Source organism: Macaca thibetana, chromosome 1, assembly GCF_024542745.1.
Source record: "Macaca thibetana thibetana isolate TM-01 chromosome 1, ASM2454274v1, whole genome shotgun sequence".
Lineage (NCBI taxonomy): Eukaryota > Metazoa > Chordata > Mammalia > Primates > Cercopithecidae > Macaca > Macaca thibetana.
The window spans coordinates 34,156,126-34,169,095 of NC_065578.1; positions in this window are offsets into that span (position 1 = coordinate 34,156,126).

A 12,970-nucleotide genomic window follows, 5' to 3' on the forward strand; every position below is an offset into this window, starting at 1 on the left:
TTTTCTTTTCTTCTTTTTTTTTTTTTTTTTGAGACAGAGTCTTGCTCTGTCACCCAGGCTGGAGTGCAGTGGTGTGATCTCAGCTTACCACAACCTCTGCCTCCTGGGTTTGATTCTCACGCCTCAGTCTCCTGAGTAGCTGTGATTACAGACACGCACCACCATCCCTGGCTAATTTTTGTATATTTAGTAGAGATAGGTTTTCGCCATGTTGACCAGGCTGGTCTCGAACTCCTAGCCTCATGTAATCCACCCACCTCAGTCTCCCAAAGTGCTGGGATTGCAGGCACGAGCCACCACACCCAGTCAAAACCTTTGTCTTTCTTTACCTACTCAATACATACACATAGTTTACTGTGGCACACATATTCCCATTGCAATGCCTAACTCCTGAATAAATCTCTTTTTCTTTTAGAGAGCCTCTCTCTGTTTATTATTTAGATTGACAGTGGTAATGATCTTATTCGTGTATACATATGTCAAACTTTATCAAATTTGTACTTTAAATATGTGCAGTTTATTGTATATCAATTACTTCATTTAAGCTGTTTTTTAAAATGTTCATTATGTTTTCCTGTGAAAAACAGAGATTTGTGTGACTATTTATAACTTTTTCTAACTTGTTCTGTCTCTGTTAAAACAAATCTGTTGTATTCAGCTTCCAGCTCAGACAGAAAAGTGGTACCAGATTTTCCTCAGTCCTGTAAACAACTAGAAAACTGCATGACATATATGAAACAACTGCTGTTCATACATGGTATGTGTGTTTGCTAGAGCTGCTAACAAAATACCAGACTAGTGGCTTAAAAAACAGAAATAGGGGCCGGGCGCAGTGGCTCACGCCTGTAATCCCAGCACTTTGGGAGACTGAGGCGGGCGGATCACGAGGTCAGGAGATCGAGACCATCCTGGCTCACACGGTGAAATCCCATCTCTACTAAAAATATAAAAAATTAGCCGGGCGTGGTGGCGGGCACCTGTAGTCCCAGCTACTCGGGAGGCTGAGACAGGAGAATGCATGAGCCCGGGAGGCAGAGCTTGCAGTGAGCTGAGATTGCGCCACTGCACTCCAGCCTGGGCAACAGACCCAGACTCCAACTCAAAAAAAAAAAAAAAAAAAAAAAACAGAAATAGGCTGGGCACAGTGGCTCACACCTGTAATCCCAGCACTTTGGGAGGCCGAGGTGAGGGCAGATCACTTGAGGTCAGGAGTTCAAGACCAGCCTGGCCAACATGGTGAAACCTTGTCTCTACTAAAAATACAAAAATTAACCAGGCATGGTGGGGGTCACCTGTAATCCCAGCTACTCAGGAGGCTGAGGCAGGAGAATCACTTGAACCTGGGAGGCAGAGGTTGCAGTGAGCCGAGATCGTGCCACAGCACTCCAGCCTGAGTGAAAGACTGAAACTCCGTTTCAGAAAAGAAAAAAAAAAAAAAAAAAAAACAGAAATGTATTTTCTCACAGTTCTTGAGGGTAGAAGATCAAGATGGCGGTGTTGGCAGGTTTAATTTCTTCTGAGGTCTTTCTCCTTGGCTTGCAGAGGGCTGTCTACTTGCTGTGTCCTTTCCTGGTCCTCACGTGGTCCACTCATTCATGGTGATTATTCCTCTTCTCATAAAGATATTTGCCATAATGGAGTAAGGCCTAACCCATATGCCTTCATTTTACCTTAATTACTTCTTGAAAGGCCCTATCTACAAATATAGTCACATTCTGAGATGCAGTGCACTAGGGGTTAAGACTTCAGTTGGATTTTGGGGGGACACAATTCAGTCCATAACACACTGCAAAATAGGCTATACAGGATTGTGATTCTTGAAAAAAAGGATAGTAAATGAGGCAAGCACCTCTGCACTCCAGTCTGGGTGAAAGAGTGAAACTCCTGATTGTCACATGATATCTGCCTGGAAGCTTTACCTGATCCATGGCATAGAGAAGAGGACCCAAACAAGAGCATGGAGTTCTTGCTGCATTGAGGAGACAGAGATTGGAGTTGTTCTTTTTTTTTAGACAAAGTCTCCAGTTGCCCAGGCTGGAGTGCAGTGGCAGCACAATCTCAGCTCACTGCAACCTCCGCCTTCCAGGTTCAAGTGATTCTCCTGCCTCAGTTTCCTGAGTAGCTTGTATTACAGGCACGCGCCACCATAGTTGGCTAATTTTAGTATTAGAGACAGAGTTTCACCATGTTGGTCAGGCTGGTTTCAAATTCCTGACCTCGGGTGATCCACTCACCTTGGCCTTCCAAAGTGCTGGGATTACAGGCATGAGCCACTGAGCTCAGCCAGAGATTGGAGTTTGATAAGGCTGAAGCAGCTGGAACTTGCAGAACAAAATACTAGAAAGAAGGGAGCTATACAGAAAAAGAATCTGCATAAAATGATTTGGAGTTATTGGCAGAATACTAAGTTGGGCATGTATAGAACGAGACTCCACAAGGTCAGAGAAAAAACAATGATTGAAAAAGGAACAACGACTAGAGAGTTTTATGTTGAACAATTCCTAGAGCTTACAAGGGCTGGGGAGACATTCACATTCTGACTATTCAGAATAGAAGAACCTTGTTACACATCTAAGGCATCCAGTGGAAATACTAGAATTAGGCCTAGAGAAAAGGTCACTCCAGACTTGCTCTATCAAATCTAATTGCCTGCCAAACAAAACTAATACTCTTAAAAGTAAGACATTCAACAACATAATATTCACAATGTCCAGCATCTAATAAAAAATTATTAGATATGTCAAGGAGCAGGAAAATGTGAACCATAGCAGTAGAAAAATCAGCTAATAGGGAAAAAAAAAAAAAAAAAGTCCGGGCGTGATGGCTCACACCTATAATCCTAGCACTTTGGGAGGCTGAGGTGGGAGGATCACCTGAGGTCAAAAGTTCAAGATCAGCCTGGTCAACATGGCAAAATCCCATCTCTACTAAAAATACAAAAATTAGCTGGCCGTGGTGGCACGCACCTCTAATCCTTGCTACTAGGGAGGCTGAGGCAGGAGAATCACTTGAACCCAGGGGGTGGAGGTTGCAGTGAGCCAAGATTGTGCTACTGCACTCCACCCTGGGTGACAGAGTGAGACTCCATCTCAAAAACAAAAACAAAAGACCCAGGATAACAAAGATGATGGAATTGCAGACAATAATGCAAAAAACAGTTAATAAGACTATATACAGATATACAAAGGAAAACGTGAACATAGTGAAGAGAAAATATTAAAATAAATTGACCTTCTTTTAATTTTTTTTTTTTTTGAGATGGAGTTTTGCTCTTGTTGCCCAGGCTGCAGTGCAATGGCATGATCTTGGCTCACCGCAACCTCCGCATCCTGGGTTCAAGCAATTCTCCTGCCTCAGCCTCCTGAGTAGCTGGGATTACAGGCACGCACCACCACACCCCAGCTAATTTTGCATTTTTTTTTTTTTTTTAAGTAGAGATATGGTTTCTCCATGTTGGTCAGGCTGGTCTCGAACTCCCAACCTCAGGTGATCCACCTGCCTCAGCCTCCCAAAGTGCTGGGATTACAGGCGTTAGCCACCGTGCCTGGTCATAAATTGAACTTCTAGAGATGAAAAATAGAATATCTGAAATGAAAATGTTACTTACTGGGGATACAGAAGATTAGACACTACAGGAGAAAAGATTAATGAACTTGAAGACATAGCAAATCATACTGCCATGTCTTCAAGTTCACTGAAGACCTAAGGAAAAGAAAATAAATAAAAAAGATGAACAGAGTTTCAGTGACCTGTGGGAAAATGTCAAGCAATCTAACTTACATGTAATAGGAGTCTACAAAAAGGAAGAGGGCAAGAAAAATATTCCAAGAAGTAATGGCCAATTTTTGTTTTTTAATTATTATTATTATTATTTTGTATTGAGACAGAGTCTCACTCTGTCACCCAGGCTGGAGGGTAGTGATGCAATCATGGCTCACTGCAGCCTCGACCTCTTCAGGCTCAAGTGATCCCTCCCACTTCAGCCCCCCAAGTAGCTGGGATTACAGGTACACAACACCATGGCTGGCTAATTTTTTATATATATATATATATTTTTTTTTGTAGAGTTGGGGTTTCACCATGTTGCCCAGGCTGGTCTCAAACTCCTGGGCTCAGGTGATCCGCCTACATTAGCGTCCCAAAGTGCTGGGATAAACTTTTTAAAATGTGATGAAACTATAACCTCATAGATTCAAAAATCTCAACAATTCTGAAGCAGAATAACAGAAAGCAAATCATCCCAAGGCACATCGTAATAAGGATGCTGAAAATCAGAGACAAAGGTAAAACTTTACAAGCAGCTAGAAAGATGACAACTAATTTCTCATTAGAAATAATGCAAACCTGGCTGGGTGCAGTGGCTCACACCTGTAATTCCAGCATTTTGGGAGGCTAAGGCAAGAGGATTGCTTGAGCTCAGGAGCTGGAGACTAACCTGGGCAACATAGAGAAATCTCACCTCTACTAAAAATAAAAAATACTGGCTAGGCGTGGTGGCTCATGCCTGTAAGCCCAGCAGTTTGGAAGGCTGAGGCGGGTGGATCACCTGAGGTCAGCAGTTTGAGACCAGTCTGGCCAACATGGTGAAACCTTGTCTCTACCAAAAATACAAAACTTGGGCGGGCATGTTGGCAGGTGCCTGTAATTCCAGCTACTTGGTAGGCTGAGGCAGTAGAATCACTTGAATCAGGGAGGTGGAGGTTGCAGTGAGCTGAGATAGCACCATTGCACTCCAGCCTGGGCGTCAAGACCTAAACTCTGTCTCAAAAAAAAAAAAAAAAAAAATTGCCGGACACTGTGGCTCATGCCTGTAATCCCAGCACTCTGGTAGGCTGAGGTGGGTGGGTCATTTGAGGTCAGGAGTTCAAGACCAGGCTGACCAACATGGTGAAACCCTGTCTCTACTAAAAATACAAAAAAGTTAGCCGGGTGTGGTGGCCCACACCTGTAATCCCAGCTACTTGGGAGGCTGAGGCAGGAGAATCGCTTGAACCCAGGAAGTGGAGGTTGCAGTGAGCCCAGATCGCACCACTGCACTCCAACCTGGGCAACAGAGCGGAACTCCATCTAAAAAAAAAAAAAAAGAAAGAGTATCTCAGATACATGAAGGATAGGATACTAAACTTGGAATAAAAAATCCTAGCTCTGAGTATGACTGCTATTTACTAGTTCTGAGACTTTGGAAAATCCACATTCTCTCAGGCTATCTCCTCAGTGAAGTAGGGGCTCTTTCATCATATGGCTACTTAGAATTTATTTATCTATCTATCTATCTATCTATTTATTTATTTATTTATTTATTTATTTTTTGAGACAGAGTCTCGCTCTGTCACCCAGGCTGGAGTGCAGTGGCCGGATCTCAGCTCACTGCAAGCTCCACCTCCTGGGTTTATGCCATTCTCCTGCCTCAGCCTCCTGAGTAGCTGGGACTACAGGCGCCCGCCACCTCGTCCGGCTAGTTTTTTGTATTTTTTAATAGAGACGGGGTTTCACCATGTTAGCCAGGACGGTCTCGATCTCCTGACCTCGTGATCCGCCTGTCTTGGCCTCCCAAAGTGCTAGGATTACAGGCTTGAGCCACCGCACCCGGCCAGCTATTTAGAATTTATTAAATGTCAAGTGTACCACAAGGGATATAAAGTCCAATGATACATGCTTCCTGCCATCTAAAGTTTAGTGGGAGCCACCAGCGGTGGCTCACACCTGTAATCCCAGCACATTGGGAGGCTGAGGGAAGAGGATCACTTGAGGCCAGGAGTTTGAGACCAGCCTGGACAATATGGCAAAACCCACCCAGTCTCTATTTTATATGTATATATGTAGCAGGTGGGAGGAGGGAGAGCATCAGGAAGAATAACTAATGGATACTGGGGTTAGATGATGGGATAATCGGTACAGCAAACCACCATGGCACACATTTACCTATGTAACAAACCTGCACATCCTGCACATGTACCCCTGAACTTCAAATAAAAGTTGTGGCCAGGTGCGGTGGCTCACGCTTGTAATACCCATCACTTTGGGAGGCCAAGGCGGGTGGATCATTTCAGGTCAGGAGTTCGAGACCAGCTTGACCTACATAGTGCAACCCCATCTCTACTGAAATACAAAAATTAGCCGGATGTGGTTGTGGGTTGCCTGTAATCCCAGCTACTCAGGAGGCTGAGGCAGGAGAATCACTTGAACCCAGGAGGCGGAGGTTGCAGTGAGCCAAGATCATGCCACTGCACTCTAGCCTGGGCGACAAAGCAAGACTCCCTCTCAAAAAAAAAATGAATAAATTTTTTAAAAAGTTAAAGTTGTAAATCAAAAAAGAAAAAAGAATATGTGTTTAGTTTTATAAACTATATATAATATAGTAATATATATTAATATAACTGTATATAATAAATGGATTTAAAAATATAAATATATTTGTTAAAGAAAGATAAAAATAAGGCCAGGTGTGGTGGCTCATGCCTGTAATCCCAGCACTTTGGGAGGCTGAGGCAGGTGGATTACCTGAGGTCAGGAGTTCGAGATGAGCCTGACCAACATGGTGAAACTCTATCTCAGCTAAAAATATAAAAATTAGCCAGGCGTGGTGGCAGGTGCCTGTAATCCCAGCTACTCGGGGGGCCAAGGCAAGAGAATCATTTGAATCCGGGAGGTGGAGGTTGCAGTGAGTTGAGACCGCGCCATTGCACTCTAGCCTGGGGGACAAGAGCGAGACTTCGTTTCAAAAAAAAAAAAAAAAGGTAAAAATAAATCCAATAGAGAATGACTGGTTAACAATGAGGAGCACAAAACAGAATAATCAGCCAGGTGCAGTGAGGCAAGGCCCTGTTGTCCCAGCTACTTGGGAGGCTGAAGTGGGAGGACTGCTTGAGCCCAGGAGTTGGAATCTAGCCCCATTTCTTAAAATTTAAAAACTAATAATCATTTCTATTTGTGTGTATCTGTGTGGGTATGCGTGCACCCCTTAAGCAGGTAAAAATTAGAAAGAACATCAAAAAAACAAACAAGTGGGAGGGGGTGAGGGATGGTGGGAGGTTGGTGAGGGATAAAAGACTACAAATAGGGTGCAGTATATACTGCTCAGGTGATGGGTGCACCAAAATCTCACAAATCACCACTGAAGAACTTACTCATGTAACTAAATATCACCTGTACCCCCAATAACTTATGGGAAAATTAAAATTTTAAAAATTTAAAAATTGGCCGGGCGTGGTGGCTCATGCCTGTAATCCCAGCACTTTGGGAGGCTGAGGTGGGCGGATCACCTGAGGTCAGGAGTTCAAGACCAGCCTGACCAACATGGAGAAACCCTGTCTCTACTAAAAATACAAAATTAGCCAGGCATGGTGGCACATGCCTGTAATCCCAGCTACTAGGGAGGTTGAGGCAGGAGAATCACTTGAACCTGGGAGGCGGAGATTGTGGTGAGCTGAGATCGCACCATTGCACTCCAGCCTGGACAACAAAAGCAAAACTCCATCTAAAAAAAAAAAAAAAAATTTAAATTAAAAAAAAGAAAAACAACAAAAAACAAAGAGGCTGGGCATGGTGGCTCAAGCCTGTAATCTCAGCACTGTTGGAAGCCATGGTGGGTGGATCCCTGGAGCACAGGAGTTTGAGACCAGCCTGGGCAACACGGAGAGACCCTTGTCTCTACTGAAAATACAAAAAAAAAAAAAAAAGCCAGGTGTGGTGGTATGCCCCTGTGGTCCCAGTTACTTGGGGGACTGAGGTGGGAAGATGGCTTCAGCCTGAGAGGCAGAGGTTGCAATGAGCTGAGATTAAGCCATTGCACTCCAGCCTGGGCAACAGAGTGAGACTCTGTCAAATAAAAAAGAAAAGAAAAAGAAAACTGTGAGTATCTTAGAAGTTGGTATTTGCTGCTTTTTGGCATCTAATGAGATGATTACATGGTATTTATCTTTCATTCTATTTATGTGGCATGTCACATTTATTGATTTGCATATGATGAACCATCCTTGCATTCCAGTGATAAAAACATTTCTCAAAAGAAGACACACAAATGGCTAACAGATAATAAAAAACGCTCAGCATCACTAATCATTAGAGAAATACAAATTAAAACCACAATAAGATATCATCTCATACAGTGCTTACACCTGTAATCCTAGCACTTTGTGAGGCTGCAGTGGGCAGATCAAGAGGTCAGGAGATCGAGACCATCCCAGCCAACATGGTGAAACCCCATCTCTACTAAAAATACAAAAATTAGTTGGGTGTGGTGGCACGTGCCTGTAATTCCAGCTACTTGGGAGGCTGAGGCAGGAGAATCGCTTGAACTGGGGAGTCAGGTTGCAGTGAGCCGAGATCACGCCACTGCACTCCAGCCTGGCAACAGAGCGAGACTCCATCTCAAAAACAAAAACAAAAACAGGTAAAACAGTATGGAAATTTCAAAGAAAAAAAAAAAACTAACTAAAAATAGAATTATCATATGATCCAGAAATCCCACTTCTGGGTATTAATGCAAAAGACTTGAAATAAGTTTGTTAAAGGGATATCTGCACTCCTATGTTCACTGCAGCACTATTCACAGTAGCCAAGTTATGGATTCAACCTCTGCCCATCAACACAAATGGATTAAAAAAATGTAGTGCAGGCCGGGCGTGGTGGCTCAAGCCTGTAATCCCAGCACTTTGGGAGGCCGAGACGGGTGGATCACGAGGTCAGGAGATCGAGACCATCCTGGCTAACACGGTGAAACCCCGTCTCTACTAAAAAACACAAAAAACTAGCCGGGCGAGGTGGCGGGTGCCTGTAGTCCCAGCTACTCGGGAGACTAAGGCAGGAGAATGGCGTGAACCCGGGAGGCGGAGCTTGCTGTGAGCTGAGATCCGGCCACTGCACTCCAGCCTGGGTGACAGAGCGAGACTCCGTCTCAAAACAAAGAATTAAAAAAAAAGGCTGGGCGCGGTGGCTCAAGCCTGTAATCCTAGCACTTTGGGAGGCCGAGACGGGCGGATCACGAGGTCAGGAGATCGAGACCATCCTGGCCAACACGGTAAAACTCCGTCTCTACTAAAAAATACAAAAAACTAGCTGGGCGAGGTGGCAGGCGCCTGTAGTCCCAGCTACTCGGGAGGCTGAGGCAGGAGAATGGCGTGAACCCGGGAGGCGGAGCTTGCAGTGAGCTGAGATCCGGCCACGGCACTCCAGCCTGGGCGACAGAGCGAGACTCCGTCTCAAAAAAAAAAAAAAACAAACAAACAAAAAAAAGAATTAAAAAAAAAAAAAAATGTAGTGCATATACACAATGGAATACTATTCAGCCTTTAAAAAAAGGAGGAAATTCTGGGCTGGGCACAGTGGTTCATGCCTGTAATCCCAGCACTTTGGGAGGCCGAGGTGGGCAGATCACGAGGTCAGGAGATCGAGACCATCCTGGCTAACATGGTGAAACCCTGTTTCTACTAAAAATACAAAAAATTTGCTGGGCATGGTGGTGTGCACCTGTAGTTCCAGCTACTCGGGAGGCTGAGACAGAATGGCTTGAACCTGTGAGGTGGAGGTTGCAGTGAACCAAGATCACACCACTGCACTCCAGCCTGGGTGACAGAGTGAGACTCTGTCTCCAAGAAAGAAAAAGGAAATTCTGGCTGGGTGCAGTGACTCGTGTGTGTAATTCCAATGCTTTGGGAGGCCAAAGTGGGCAGATCACTTGAGGTCAGGGGTTTGAGACCAGACTGGGCAACATGACGAAACCCTGTCTACTAAAAGTACAAAAATTAGGCCAGGCGTAGTGGCTCACGCCTGTAATCCCAGAACTTTGGGAGGCCAAGGCGGGCAGATCACGAGGACAGGAGATCAAGACTATCCTGGCTAACACGGTGAAACCCCGTCTCTTCTAAAAATACAAAAAAAATTAGCTGGGCGTGGTGGCGGGTGCCTGTAGTCCCAGCTACTCGGGAGGCTGAGGAAGGAGAATGGCATGAACCCGGGAGGCAGAGCTTGCAGTGAGCCGAGATCACGCCACTGCACTCCAGCCTGGGCAACAGAGCAAGACTCCGTCTCAAAAAAAAAAGTACAAAAATTAGCCAGGCATGGTGGTGCACGTCTGTAATCCCAGCTACTCAGAGGCTGAGGCAGGAGAATTGCTTGAACCCAGGAGCCAGAAGTTTCAGAGAGTGAAGATCACGCCACTGCACTCCAGCCTAGGCGACAGAGTGAGACTCTACCTCAAACAAAAAAAAGAAAAGAAAAAGAGAGGAAATTCTGACATTTGTGACAACATTGATGGAATTGGAGAACATTATGCTAAGTGAAATAGGTCAGGCCCAGAAAGACAAATACCACATGTTCTCATTTATATGTGGAATTTAAAAAATGAACTCATAGAAGCAGAGAGTAGAACAGTGGTGACAGAAGCTGGAGGATGGGGGAAATGGGGAGGTGATGGTCAAAGGGTATACAATTTCCTGGGGTTTTTTTTTGTTTGTTTCTTTTTGAGAGGGAGTCTTGCTCTGTCATCCAGGCTGGAGTACAGTGGCACGATCTTGGCTCACTGCAATCTCAGCCTCACAGGTTCAAGTGATTCTCCTGCCTCAGCCTCCCGAGTAGCTGGGACTACAGGCATTACAGGTATGCACCACCACGCCCAGCTAATTTGTGTGTGTGTGTGTGTGTGTGTGTACTTTTAGTAGAGACGGGGTTTCACTGTGTTGGCCAGGCTGGTCTTGAACTCCTGACCTCATGTGATCTACCTACCTCAGCTTCCCAAAGTGCTGGGATTACAGGCATGAGCCACCGCGCCCGGCCCAAAGGGTATACGATTTCAAACAAGGAGAATGTTTTCTCTTTTTATGTGTTCTGTTGCACAGCCTGGTGAATATAGTTAATAATAGAGTGTTACAAATTTCAAAATTGCTAAGTAAATTTCAAGTGTTCTTGCCACAAAAAATGTTAAGTATTTGAGGTGATGGATATATTAACTAGCTTGATTTAATTCTTTCACATTGCATTCATAAATTGTAACAGTATTTTGTACCCCATAAATGTTTTCCCCACACAACACCCTCTTCACAGAACCCGTAAGTCTATACAATTACAAGTTGTCAATTTACAATTAAAAAAAAGAAGAAAAAAGTTGGCATTTGCTATAACAAAAGTACCCTAGAAAATAATATATAGATATATAAAAGTCTATATATATACATAAAAAAGTTGGCTTTTGCCAGTCTGACAAATGAAGGGCGAAGCTGGAGCAATGTGTACAAAGGCAAAGAGGAAGAAAACCCAAGATAAACTCGGGGAAATAGAGTTTGGGCTGGGCGCGGTGGCTCACGCCTATAATCCCAGCACTTTGGGAGGCTGAGGTGGGCGTATCACCGGGACAGGAGTTTCAGACCAGCCTGGCCAATATGGTGACACCCTGTTCTACTAAAAATACAAAAATTAGCCAGGTGTGGTGGCGCACGCCTATAGTCCAAGCTACTCGGGAGGCTGAGGCAGAAGAATCTCTTGAATGAACCTCGGAGGCGGAGGTGGCAGTGAGCCAAGATCACACCACTGCACTCCAGCCTGGATGACAGAGCAAGACTCTGTCTCAAAAAAAAAAAAAAAAAAAAAAAAAGAGAGTTTGGTTTACATAGAGCATAGTTTTAACGGCATAACGCAAGATGAACTAAAGAAAGAACCAGATTTGTGTGACCTGATAAGGAGTTTGAACTTTGTTGTACAAGAGAAAGTGATTCCAAGCAGAAGAGAAATGATCAGGTGAGTGTTTTAGGAAGGAAACTATGTCATGAGCAAAAGGTGCAGGAGTGAAGGCAGCTATGGAATCAATCCAAGTGTCCATTGACGGATGAACAGATAAAGAAAATGTAAGATACATACACAGTGGAGTACTATTCAGCCTTTAAAAGAAGGAAATTCTGTCATCTTTGATAACACAGATGAACATGGAAGACATTATCTGGGCGAAATAAGCTAGGCACAGAAAAATATCTCATGATCTCATTCATATGTGGAATCTAAAAAAGTCAAACTCATAGAAGCAGAGAGTATAATGGTGTTTACCAGGGGATGGAGGATGAGAAGGAAGATTGGGGAGATATTGGTCAAAGGACACAAAATTTCAGTCAAGAGGAATAAATTCAAGAGTTCTACTATTGTACACCATGGTGACTACAGTTAATAACAATGTATTGCATACTTGCAGATCACTAAGAGGATGAAATGTTAATTGTTCTCATACAAATAAATGATAAGTATGTGAGGTGATGCATATGTTAATTAGCTCAATTTGCCATTCCACAATGTATACATATTTCAGAACATCATGTTGTATGCCATAAATATATATAATTTTTATTTGTCAGCAGAGAGAGGGAGAGAAAAGGCAGGAAAACTGGGATAAGGGATACTGGTAGAGTCCATTGGGGTTATATAAACTGAGACACTGAATTCAAACTGTGCTGGCAGGTACAAAAAATGCTCAAGGTAAAGATATTTAAGAAATATAAAAGGAGGCCACCTGCAATGGTTCACGCCTGTAATCCCAGCACTTTGGGAGGTCAAGGTGGGTGGATCACCTGAGGGCAGGAGTTTGAGAGCAGCCTGGCCAATATGGTGAAACCCTGTCTCTACTAAATTACAAAAATTAGTCAGGCGTGTTGGCGCACGCCTATAGTCCCAGCTACTCGGGAGGCTGAGGCAGGAGAATTGCTTGAACTCGGGAGGCGGAGGTTGCAGTGAGCCGAGATTACACCGCTGCACTCCAGCCTGGGTGACAGAGCAAGATTCGGTCTCAAAAAAAAAAAAAAAAAAAAGTAAAAGGGCCGGGTGTGGTGGCTCCCACCTGTAATCCCAACACTTTGGGAGGCTCAGGCGGGAGAATCACTTGAGCCCAGAAGTTCAAGACCAGCCTGGGCAGCACAGTGAGACCCATCTCTACAAAATAAAAATATTAGCCAGGCGTGGTGGTGCATGCCTGTGGTTCCAGCTACTTGGGGGA